Source organism: Patagioenas fasciata, chromosome 8, assembly GCF_037038585.1.
Source record: "Patagioenas fasciata isolate bPatFas1 chromosome 8, bPatFas1.hap1, whole genome shotgun sequence".
Taxonomy (NCBI): domain Eukaryota; kingdom Metazoa; phylum Chordata; class Aves; order Columbiformes; family Columbidae; genus Patagioenas; species Patagioenas fasciata.
Window position 1 is genome coordinate 6747405 of NC_092527.1, and position 12812 is coordinate 6760216.

General features: G+C 43.3%; 1 protein-coding gene across 7 annotated transcripts in view; it reads right to left on the reverse strand.

The window, feature by feature from the left end:
* Nucleotides 1-12812, reverse strand: part of SGMS1 (sphingomyelin synthase 1) — a 91738-nt gene that overhangs the window by 60171 nt on the left and 18755 nt on the right. For 6 of the 7 annotated variants that reach the window (XM_065843716.2, XM_071811583.1, XM_071811578.1 and 3 more), the window contains exon 2: nucleotides 6728-6849. The gene's annotated coding sequence lies outside the window, so the exon portion shown is untranslated. Of the gene's footprint in view, nucleotides 1-6727; nucleotides 6850-8585; nucleotides 8716-12812 lie in introns of those variants that run through there. The other variant, XM_071811579.1, reaches the window with a different exon arrangement.

A 12812-nucleotide genomic window follows, 5' to 3' on the forward strand; every position in this document is an offset into this window, starting at 1 on the left:
TACAAATAATGACTGTGTGCTGTTGCCCCCTCGCCTTTTGCCAAGGCAATTCTGTGTGCAAACAGTGGTGCATTTGAGTTGTGAAGCTGAGTACACAACGTATTTCCCCCTACACACATAAATGAGCTCACTGTCGCACTGGCTGCATCAGCTGTGTAAATATGAGCTAAAGTTCTGCCTTACATACATTCTGTAAAATGAAATCCTACAGAACGTAGCCTAATAAGAGTCATAAAATTTTTAAGCTCTTTATCCTTGTGATATACTCCTTTATTTCATAATTTTAACCTAGCATTCATCGTAGATAACATTATTAACATTTGACAAGAGAGCCGTCTATTCATTATAAAACCTTCCTCAACAGAACGCTACAGGAAAACCTTGTGCACAAAATCAGTGTATTTTCATGCACCACTTGCAATTTTGTGATTATAATACCTGTGATTAGGTGCTTTAGGGTACTGCAAGCAATCAACCTGTACGACTATTGTTTTAAAACCAGAGCAAGTCAATGAACGTAAAGAATCCGGTAATGGCTCAATGGCATTACCACCCTGCTAAGAAAACGGAAACCTCGCTGATCTAAGGGATTTAAGGACAGAACTGCCCTGCTTTGACAGACGTCAGTCCTTAGGGGTTGGCTTTGGGTGAGCTGACATCCTCGCCAAGCACAAACACAACCTTGTGCTGAATATTATTGGAGTATGAGAAAAATAATCTAGAGACGTAGCAGCTACAACACAAGTACTTATCTCCTTTGTAAACAGCTTTTGAACTGACAGGTACAGCTATGAAAAGGCATCTTTGTAACTGCTGACAGGTTCAGTTTATTTGAGCCTCAGCACAAGCATTTGAAGATGAAAGGGCACAAGGAGGGTGCTGAAAGACAACTAACAGCTTGAGGAATACACACCAGTTTTCAAGTAATTTCTGCGATGTAGGGTAATATTTATGATCACGGCATTCACATTCATCCATTTAGCACCAAGTTTGCCAGATCAGCTGTCGAGACTTGAACAGGATCAGCAAAAACTGCAGAACATCGCAAAACCGGGGTCAGTGCATTTGCATTCTTGGTATTCAGCTGCCTTCCCCGAGAAACTTCACAAAGACAGGAAGGGGAAAACAAACCAGCAAAAGGAAGAGCAAGTCGAGTGCTGCAATGGTTTCAGGAGAGACACAAGCTGTCAGTGTCGACTGCGATGCCCAGACCTGTTAGTCCAGCTCTGCCTCATCCACAGTGCTTCATTTCACATTTGCTGCTGCTTCTTTTAAACGCTTTTCATCCAACATTATTATTTTTAGAGCAGGTAGAGTTTGATGAACCAGTACTATGTCAGGGCGGTGATACTGTCAGATGTAGACCATCCAAATCTTTGGCAGGGGGCAGACACAAGTATGACATCTCTCTCTCTCTCTCTCTGTATATATATATATGTATATATATGCATATATAATAGCTGTACTGGGCTGAGAAGGGCATCAGTCTCATCTGGATTTGCGACAGCATTCATGAAACATTGGAAGCAACCTTGTAAGCACAGTTAACATATCCTAACAATAAAACCCAGCATTTCTGCAAATCCTCTTCCTTACCCTTCCTGCCGCTTGCCCTTCGAGATGTGCTGTATAGCTCAGGGAGCTCCCAAGGCTATATTTACACAGGCTTTTCAAGAAACTATTAGTAAAGTTTGGCGAATTGAGCGATGCGTCAGTGTCTGCAATGAAGCTCTACAATGCAGCAAAGGGCAGGGAGGAACCTAAAGGTAGGAGAAGATGGTATTTACATCTGCCTAGACGTAGCTTGGATGCACACATGATTTGAGCAGCTGGGACTCTGGTGGGAGAGCAAACATTCTCCGTTGGGACCATAAAATCCCTCAGCATTTAATACCACCATCCTTTGCTACGTATTTATCACCATGCAGCAAAATACTTTAGATATAACATTTCTAAGTAGTATGTGGAAATCTGTCAAAATAGTTGCTGACAGCCTTTCAACTACTCATTAGAAATAGGAACAGCAGACGAAGGGGGAGCACAGGCCAGGGTAAAAAACCAAAACCAAACCACACAACATTTTGTTTTAATGTATCTTGAAAACAAATCCATGAGAACAGAGACGAACATCTAATGAATGAACTGGTTCTTGTGCAAGTATCCCAATAATCATATCATCTGTGGAATAATACAACTGCAAAACCACGGAGTAATTTTTAACAGCTATGTCTGTCATTAAAATAATGAACAAACTAGTCAATAGCTATCCAATAAGAAAGAGCTATTTAACAGGGTCTAATTTGACATGGGAACATAGCATGTTGGATCCATCTAACAACTGAAATTGGGGGAAAATGACCCATTAATAATGCAGCTGCCCAAAAGACACAGAAACCAGAAGCATCACCAGTCTTAAGTCCCCTGAGTTGCAGAGTAAGAGGATGTCCAGATCCATTAAACGCTTCAGCACCATTTGAATGCGAGTTTGCTGAATGCAAATAAACCAGATATAAGCCAGAGAGCAAAACCAGATTAGAGGTGAGCAAGCTGGCGTTCCCCTCCCGAATCCAAACAAACACGACATTTTGAACTACTCCCAGCATGACTTCAGCGCAAAATGACATGTGCACTTCAACGTAACGCTGCTGTCTTAACTGCACACCAAGAGCTACAGGCTGGTTGTGCACAGTGTAACATCGGAAGCAAACAGAGCTGCAAGAGAGCCCTGCTCTACTTCAAAGCGCCAAGTGCCTTCCAGATAAAGACTAAATGTATATACCCTCGCTCTTCAAGCAGTTGAACCCAAGGAAAGCGCACAGTTGCTATCAAAAGTTTGGGTATTTGCTAGGCGCCCCGTTCCATCCCCAGACGTCTCGTGTAGGTGATGTGACACCTGAAAGGACCTGGGATGGTATCAGCCATCAAAGCCCCAACTGAGAGCTCACGTACACAAGAGCCAAGTGGGAAAGTCGGAGCCAAAGCAAAAAGGAACATAAGCAGAGGATGCAAAGCAAGAGAGAAAGCCCATTTGAACACGTGAAAATTGGTGAATACATCCTCACTGGAAATCCAATTACTTGGAACCATATGATATGAATCAACCACAAAGCTAGGCAGAGCCAGCCCCAGGACAAAGGAACAGTCCTTTGCTAATTCAACTGACAAACAAACCTGGAGAAGGAAGATTCCCTCTTTGGATTAAGGATTAATCAGCAGCAGGTATGGCCTGTTTTCATTAACTGCAGCCATTTCTCGCTAGCGCATCTTTTGCCTTTTCCAAGAAACAGGGGAGCAGTTCCCTGTCAGAGGGAAAACAAATTAGGAGATGAGTGAAACTATTGACAGCAACCTGCTTTACATTACCCACTTAGCAAGAACCAGCCAAGCTATTTAATTAGCAGCAACGACTAGAAGTCTACCAGAGCTGAATCTGACCAAACTGAGTACGGGGAACATACAATATCTGCACCAAAATTCAATTAAAACTTCAGTTTTGGCTAAGTGCCCAAGACATGATGCCATCACTTGTCTCCTGGGACTCCTCTCGGTACATGATTGCTCCATCAACACGGGAGGAAGCAGCAGCAGCACATCAAACCATAGACCGGAGTTGGGTGGTACCAGGAGATTCACCTTCCTCCTCCTCGCTCTTCAAACGCACCCCATGGATCTGGCATTTGTGCCAAAAGCACCCATGCGGACCCAGCAACACCCGCTCGCCATCCCCACTTCTAGAGGAGGGATTTAATGCAATGTAGCTCGCGTGCATCTGGAAAAAGTTGGGGGGAAGAAAACAGGGAGGTCAAACAGGAGAGGAGAAGGGTGCTCAGGCTTTCCCGGAGAGCAGCAGGTGGGCTGGGTGGTGCTGCATAAGGTGCTGCCTGTTGTGTGCAGAAGGTGAATAAAGGCCAAGCTTACACAGCCGTGAAAGGTATTACTTACTAAGCCAGTGTCACAATGAACTCCTGTGCTACAGAGGATACAGAAAAAGCTTTACATTCACATTCAGTTACGTACATAATTAATAAATTTCCTCAAAGGTGCTTTGACGTGTACAAGACAACAGCCAGTCACAGCTTCTAATCGAGATTATCTCCCATGCATTTGACATTTCACAGGGTGGTGGGGTTTTGTTGGGAGTCTTTTGGGTTTTCTGTTCAAGCATCTGCTCCAGCCAACTGTTGCACATTTAATGGGAAAATCTGACAGCTGAAAATCCCGGTGCCTGTTAAACTACCAAGTAGTCTGCTAAAATCCCATTATAACCATTGCAAGCCCCTGCTGTATTCATACACATTTTATTTCTGAACTTAGGCAACAATATTTTCAACAGATACCACATACGCTGAGGCTCTTGTTCCCATGGAGTTAAATTTGGTAGGTAACCAGCTTAAACAAAAATCATTAAGTGATACAGAAATTGAGTTCAAGCATAAACCGCTGCTTTACGCTGCAGGGTCTGCTTTAAATAGTCACTGTTACACTGTCATTACAGAGCAACCAGGGCGTTTGCTCTCGCAGTCCAGGGAAATGCCATGGCCAGAACCATTAATTGCTATAGAAAAGTAACATCAGGTTTCTCCTTCAAAGCTGCTGAAGTTTAAATTCAAAAGAGAACTCAGTAAGGAGCTCTTTGCAGCACACACAGTGCCGAGCTAGAAGATAACTGTATTTATATAACAAAAGGCTTCCTGCAATATTTTAAGACTCAAGTTCTGCAAAGCTAACAATTGAAGAAAGGGATGTTTTGCCTTTGTTTAAAAAAATAAGACTTGTACTGAGGGGGCAAAAATTAAGAAGTCATTGAAGAGACAGTAGTATCTTGATAACCCACTCTATTAAATCCCTAGATTTCAGCAACGAGTGCTTCAGAACCCCATGGGTTTGGAATGTACGTTGCCATATACAGAAACAAATGAGCAAAAAATAGAGGTCTCAGACACCAAAGCATCTGCAAGTAGTATATTCACATAAATAACAAGATACAGCATGTGCCCGATGGCATTTGGTTTGAATCTTCTCTCAGCAGCCTTGTACCTCCTGCACTGTACCTGTTGATGTTCAACCCCTATTAAACCTGCATTAAACTTTAAGTAATAGATTACTACATTATTTATCACATCCATGTACTGGACCCAAGGGAAACAGAAGTTAAATCAATACAGTGACATGAGTGTCTGGTTTAAGTGTCATCCGCACTTAATATTTATATAGTTGAGGGAGGGGGGAGAAAGTAGGAATTTTTCATGGTCGATTAAAACATACCCAGATATTACGGTTCGTCCAAAACAACTATCACATAGACACCAGTGTTCAGAAAGCACTGACTGCCAAACGAAAACCTGCTCATAACAATTAACCTGACACACAACACACACATACAAAATCAGTTCCCTCGATTTCAGCAGCGTTTATGTTTAGTCACAGTATTTTTCCTCATTATTTCTGATTACTGATGGTATTTCTCATGGTATCTGTGGAAGCGCTACTAACCAGCTTAATCATACAACACCTGAGATTTGGGGGCATGCAGCATTGCAACAGAGGGGCTAAAACCAACTCTCCCAAACCCAAATTTGCTCCGGGCACCTGCAGGAAGAACAAGTACATTAGGAGGAATCACAACTGAAAGCTGCTCCGTCCCTCCCCACAGCCCCTCAGAATCAACCAGTTTAGTTGCACTAATATTTAAGAACACTGACAAAAAGGCAGCAGCTTTCCCAACTAAGAGCTGAAGGCACCAAAGACGTGGTTCGTTCAATGTGCTCACCACCCAGGTTACACACAAACGAATTTCCGTTTCAAAAACACATTCTCCCTCAAAATCTCTACACCCAATAGCTCCACTTTTATTTTCTGATTTTTGACACCTCCTCCTCCAGCTCTTAAATCAGTGGTGGAGCTCTCCAGCACACATCGAAACCAACAAACCCACAAACATCTTATAAGATGCCTCTCAGCGAATCCTCACACAGCTTCAGGGGATTAATAGAAGACCAAAACATAACTACAAGCAGAAAGAAGGGGTGTACACCACGTTTATTTTGTCTTTGCAGGTCATTCATCCAGGTCAAAGCCAGAACAGGGAACAGAAACCAGGTACTCCAGCCACCAGTTTGGTTGTCTACCCAGTATATCATTCCAGTTTCAGCAGCCAGAAAGGCAAAGATTTCCTCCTATGTAGTGATTTTGGGGCATTTATGCAAAACCCGTATCTTCTGAAGTTTTGCTCTTAGTTATCTTTACCTGGAAGCAGGAAAAAGGAACCGATCTAGGCGATCTTTCAGTTGCCTTTTCTTATGATTACGCTATTTAGTACTGGAGTTTGACTGTGTTAATTTGGTTTGGTTTTTTGGGGGGTGTTTTTTGGTTTTCTCTCGAATGAGTGCGCCAGGTTGGCACAAGCAACAGTTCAGCTCACAGAAAAATTGAAAGAATCATCATATTCTCTGCTAAGCCGTGTATTTCATTAAAACGTCGCTTAAGAAACCAGTTAGTACAGGTGCCAAAAGGAACAGTGCTACGCAGCTTTGGGATACACACTGGCACACATGCAAAAAATGATTAACCCAAAGCAAAACAGATACCTGCCCGTGCAAGTCCAAACCAAGAACCTATCCAAATCCAGGTCACGTTTAATATAAATTTACAGTAAACAAATTATGGGAAAAAACCCCACACCATTCCAAAATACCCGTGTTTGAAAATGGAAAATTAATTTGCTTACCTCAAGTTGCTTTTCTACCCAGAGCACTCGATTCATCAGGTTAGAAGCTCACTAGGAATACAGGAGTCCAAGCTCAGAAGACCTGCTGCTGGCTGCTTCTCATGTACTCATAAGAGTCACCACTAAAGAAAGAAAAGAAAATTACACATTAAGAAGCAGAGCTAATAGCAAGCATTCTATTAAAATATTAGGAGTTATTACAATGTGAAGATGACCTCAAGGTCTAGCAATAGCTAGGATACACAGTAAAGACCATGTTACCATAGACAGCTGCATTTTACAAATAGTATTTCCCAAGTGATACAGAAAGAGAGAAGATCCCTGTGTTCAAATGAGATCTATAAGCACCTTTCATTGGATCTGAAGGAGGCCTGAAGTGCTTCTCCATCCCCTTCATGGAGAGCAGGCTTGGTTGACAAATAAGCTGATCCAGGAGGAACAAAGCAGGAAAGCTTGAAGCCTTCAAGACAACCAACATCATTTATGAGAGAGAGGAAGCGAAAACAAATGCAAAAAGCAAACTGCACGTTACCAAAATCCAGATAACAGGCTTCTCTCCAGCCCTGTTATCTGCCTTTTGCAGAGCAAAACATTAGAGTCAGCAGCAGAGAAACCACTCGAGCAAATACACTCTTCCTTCAACCCCCCCAGCTTTCAGGGGAGACAAAAACAGGGGGGAGATTTGGAAGAGAACCAGCCCCCTTTAGCATGGGACTCTGCAGGGCTGTTTCAATTAAACTTTAGGATAAGGGGAAAACAGATGGTTTCCATGCTCTATTCACATTAGTTAGAAAGCTGCAAGTCATGCATTTCCATTCAAACACTTGTTTTTTGGGGGGGTGAAAAAAAAAGTCTGCTTGCTAGAGCACAACTAAACCCAAATCGGGATGGAGCCAGGGGTGCTGCCCATGGCAGAGCTGCTCGTACAAGCCTCGCTGTCCTGCCCTGGCTGCTGTAGGACTAAAAGCTCACGTTTGCAAAACCTAAGGGGAGTTATCCATCCCATGAACGCCCACCAGCACGTGTTCAGGATGGAGGAAGGCCCCGTTTCCAGGAGTAACTGCATTCTTATCTCGGAACAACAGCCGCCCTCCCAAATACATCGTGCTGGCGCTGCTCGCCAGCGCTCACTCATCTGTCAAGTCTTAGACGGCCCAAAAAAATGCCCATCCGCTGAAAGGAGCATCGGCCCGAACCCCAAGAACGCCGGGGAAAGCTCCCAACTCCACATGTTCACTCTTCCCCCTCGATCCGAGAGACGACGGAGCATAAACTCGAACAGGCGCTCAATCGTTAACACATTTTCCATGAGCAAGTCACGAATCGGCACGTGCTGCCGAGTGCCACGAGCTCTTCTGACATGCTCAGTACCAGTTGCAGCCTCTTTCTCTCCAGTATAAAGCCATAAAGACACATTTTCTGCCACATACAGAAGTCAAGTTGCACCAGGGGAAGTTTAGATTGGATATTAGGAAAGAATTCTTCCCCAAAGGGCTGTTGGGCATTGGAACAGGCTGCCCAGGGTAGTGCTGGAGTCACCATCCCTGGAGGGGTTTCAAAGGCGTTTAGACGAGGTTCTTAGAGACATGGTTTAGTGCTAGAGTTAGGTTGTGGTTGGACTCGAGGGTCTCTTCCAACCAAAACGATTCTATGATTTTATTTCTGAGCCACTTTGAAGAAAGTAGAAGCAATTCACACTGACGGTTACCTCGGTTTACCACCACCATCACACTGACAGCAGAACCGTGTGGCACAGTTTGATTAGAGCTCATTCCTATCTTTCTTGTGGAACACACAACACTTCATTTCACTGTATTTTTATTTTTAGACACTTTTCAGAATAAAACGTCTATCTTACCTAAATCAATTAGCCTGCAGGCCAAACTCCTCCACCCTCTCTGCTCCTTCTCCTGGCAGAAGATCCTTCTGTTTGCACAGAGGTGGCTCCTGCTCCGCTGGGCTACAAGGGCCAGTTTCCTTAAACTGTATTTCAGCACTTTGATGGAAGTAGCTCAGTTTCTGGAGTTGCTAAGTGATAGCAAGCTGTAACAGCATGAGAGAAGCCCACTTGTATTTTAACACATAACACGACCACGTTCGGTTTTGTGATACCACTTGCTCTAACACTCACAGCATTTCTTTAATGCAGAAGCACCAGCTGAGAATTAATTCTGATGGTTTTGATGCTATGAAGATTAAGGTCTGAAGTTACTCACTAGTCTTACTCGCCATGTTACAAGGTGGCTTAGAACTACCTGTCATTCTCAATAGCACCCAAACACCCTCTAAGAGCAATAAACCAGCACAGCCGCAAGCTTAGGACAGGCTTAGAGTTGACGCTGCCTCTCTGACTAATGCATTTAAATAGATTACAGCTTGCGGGAACCTGCAGGATTTCCAGAAAGAGCAAATAACTTCCTTTATTAATATTCAAATGCTTTTCAGGTGAATGCTATCACCCTTGTTATCCACACCGAACTGTAAGTGAACCAACCCTACACATGATTTAGGAGAGCAGGTATCCACATCTAAGTACCAACAGTCCCTTTTCAAGACTTTACGAAAGTAAACCTGTCTCTTTGTGCTGTGTATCAGCTGTGCCTGCAAAGCACTGACACGTTCCTTCCACTTAACACACACATCTACGCAAGCAGCACCATTGCAAAAGGAGCTGTTGTCGGACTTTCTTATCCAACACAAACAGCGAGGATCAGGTACGTCTGCGAAAGCTGGATGAACCGGCTACCGGCTGCTCCTCGGAAAAGGCACCTCCAGGATTAGAGCGGCGTTTTCATTTTACAGCCTAGCACGGGAAGGCAGGTGTGTTTCCACATTCCACCAGCACATTCGCTTCTCATTTGCCAGTCACAATAAAGTATCCCTTAAAATACATCAGAGTGATTCAGCCTACATAGATCACTTGTACCAATTCATCAACTCAATACACCTGTGGATTAAATAAATCAAATTAACTGATTTAAAGACAACGTAAGGGATTTTGAGAGAATGCTTAGCTGATGTTTAAGATGTTCTTTTAATGTTCCTCACAGTTAATTCTTCCACCATAGGAAGCCAGTGAAATTTGCGATGCAGTTCTTACACAGAAACATCTCCAAAGGCATGGCTAATCACTGAACTATTCTGCAAATCGCTCCTAATCTACACTTGTTTGTCTCTGCATTACCTGAGTACTACTTCCCCCTAAGCCCAGTTTTTGCCATTGTACTTTTGAGCAACTTCCATTTTACATTTTGTCTTTAATTGTAAAAAAAAGCAGAATATTTTTCACTCTCATTTCCATTTTAGGAAGACTTCGAGAGAACACAGCACATTTTTCATCAGTGCTTGGCGAAGCTCTGAGGGAGGCAGTCCAGAAACATCAGCTTTCTTCTATGGGAAGACAGTAGCAAAACAGCTGCAAACTCACTCCTAACATCCCAAAGCCCTGAGAAAACTTGTTAGCAAGACAAACAGCAACATAATTATGTGAATTAGCAAGATTTATGCAGGGGATTACCTGTGTTTAGTTCTTCCAGCATTCCAGGGACTGGGAACAAAACTGGGGGAAAGAAGCTCAAAGGACTTCAGAGACAAATCAAAGCTCCTGTTTGCAGTGGGCACACTTGCTTTACTATGAAAAAGGTGAAGTATAATTTTTAGAAGTGCAAGGGGAAAAAAAGGACTTCACAAGCACCAGTTAAGAGAAGAAACTTTCGAGATATCTTACTAAATAACTACAGCAGAGAGCAGGAGATATTAATAGAACAAAGGGGGTGTCAGCTTCCATTCAGAAATAACCAGATTCACATCCCCTTTGACTGCTGCCTGGATTTCTCTTTAGGTCACATCCTAAGAGATCTAACACCCAAGTATGCAACAAATAGTGATCCCATTAAGAGATGGTCTCTCTCCCTGTTTGCAAAGTAATTGTTCTCTCTCAGGCCTCCTCCTCACCATCTCGGAGTTTGGCCTTCCAAAAACACTGTACAAGACACATTCCCCCTTCAAAATCCTGGCTTTAACATTGTCATGAGTATCCTCATCACCCAGGGTGCCAACTGCCCAACAAACACTAAAAAATCCTTACACTAGATGGATAACAGGACACTGAGAATTGACTTGGTACATACTGATATTGCTCTACAGGGTGAGATGATCAAAAATTCCCAGATCCACCTGAAAATACTTTGAAGATAAAAAGCTGAATCGATTCAAAAGAAGCAAGTTACTGTTACATTAGAAAACATAAATAAAGTAAACCACACTGCAATTAACTCATAGTTAGGTCATTTGCAGGGTATTTGCAGTCGGATCTATCTACATAATTTCCACAAGTTATAAAAGTTCAAGGGCCGATTATTCAGACAGATCGTCGTTTCCAAATCAATCTCTGGACCAAGTTTCCCCCACATCCAGCTCCCACTAGTAGTCCACAAAATGCACATACACACTTGCATCTATTAGAAGGACCTTCTTGTAAGTCTCAGCTCAATAATGATTTCAAGGAATACTGTTGCCATGCCTTTTTGAACGCAGTGCTGTCTGCTGCAACATTTGCTTCTGAAACACACTCCTTCATTACTGGCAAACCCATCAAGGGTGTCCTTCGCTTGCGATCAGTAAAACTACTGATAAAAGGTCACATGCTTTTTGTACAATGCACATTGGGCATTCATTATGCAAACACGCCGGAGATAAGGACCGACCAGAGCTGTGGACCTCACCACTGCGCATGGAACAGACAACAGAAGTGAAGCTCCCTGTCTTCTGTCACCAATGGAAACTACTTCAAATTGCTTATTGCACTGCTTGTTTTTACCCATGAAACTGGTGTTAAGTATCTCATGGATCGTTTTCCAGTAACTGGCTTTACAGGAGCTGGAGGAGAATGGGATGAAAGCTGAGGAGCCCATGATAAGCATGGTCTAGATGCTCCTGCTGAGGGGATGGAGACTGAAATGTTTCACCTCGACCTGCATCAGAATTCACACTATATTTAAACACATAACTTGACAGGAAGGCTTTTGGGTGTGAAGTTCTCTACTGACTCGGAAACAAATCACACCACTTTAAACTTAGCTCATCCCATTTTGCAAGAGTTTTGAAACTTAAGACACATTCCATCTTTGCAAGTGTCTTTAAAAAGCAATAGCTGATATAAAGCTTTTGCAAAGAGAGGAACTGGAATAACTGGTTTGGCAAAAGGAGGTGCACCCTCCACTGACCAAGGAGTTGAGAATTTGTATTTCTCAAACTGACATTTTTCAGCTTTTCACATGAGAACCATACTACAAGTTCGAGACCTCCCTAGTTGGACAACCCGGTACCTGCAGAGCCGCAGTGACGAAGAGGAGAAGCAGGATGGATGCTGGGATGCTTACACACTGATCTCAAAGAGAGGACGGGCAGAACGGAGGGACAGGGCCATTTACAGACTGTGTGGCCTGGAGAGTGAAGGCAAACAAGCAGGGCACAAACCCAGATCTGGTGTGCATTTTTCAGCTCTGGCAGGGTGAAGAGCATTAATTCAGATTCACTGCTGGAACACGATCCTCCACTGGTGACTGAATGTCTCCTTTGTCAGCCGCCTGGCGTCAGACACACGGCTCGCTCCTCCGGTGACACGCGGTGCCGCACGTGGAATGCCCCAAATTCCAGAAGCACCAGTGGATGTTGATGGTTCTCTTGGGCAGAGAGGTCAGGGGATACTTAGCAGGACATCCTGCTAAGTTTTGTATTCATTGCTCAAGCTTTGCAAATCAATTAAAAACAACTCGCTTCATGAAGTACAGGGAGAGCCCCACTGAAGTGGAAACAAACAAATCAACACGCACAACTTAATCATGTTCTCTGCTTGTCTGGCAAATACACTCAAAATGAGCCCAAGCAGTTTTCCCTATGTTACTGCAGCTGTTAAAAATCTTCTGCATATACAAAAATGTGCTGTTAGCAACATGGAAATTTCTACAGGAAGCCTCTTTAAGCTCTTAAAATATCATTCAATACTTTGTACATGAGCCTAAACAGAAGATTTCTGAGATAATGACACTGATTGCAGAACAGAAACCCTGCCACGTATGCAATG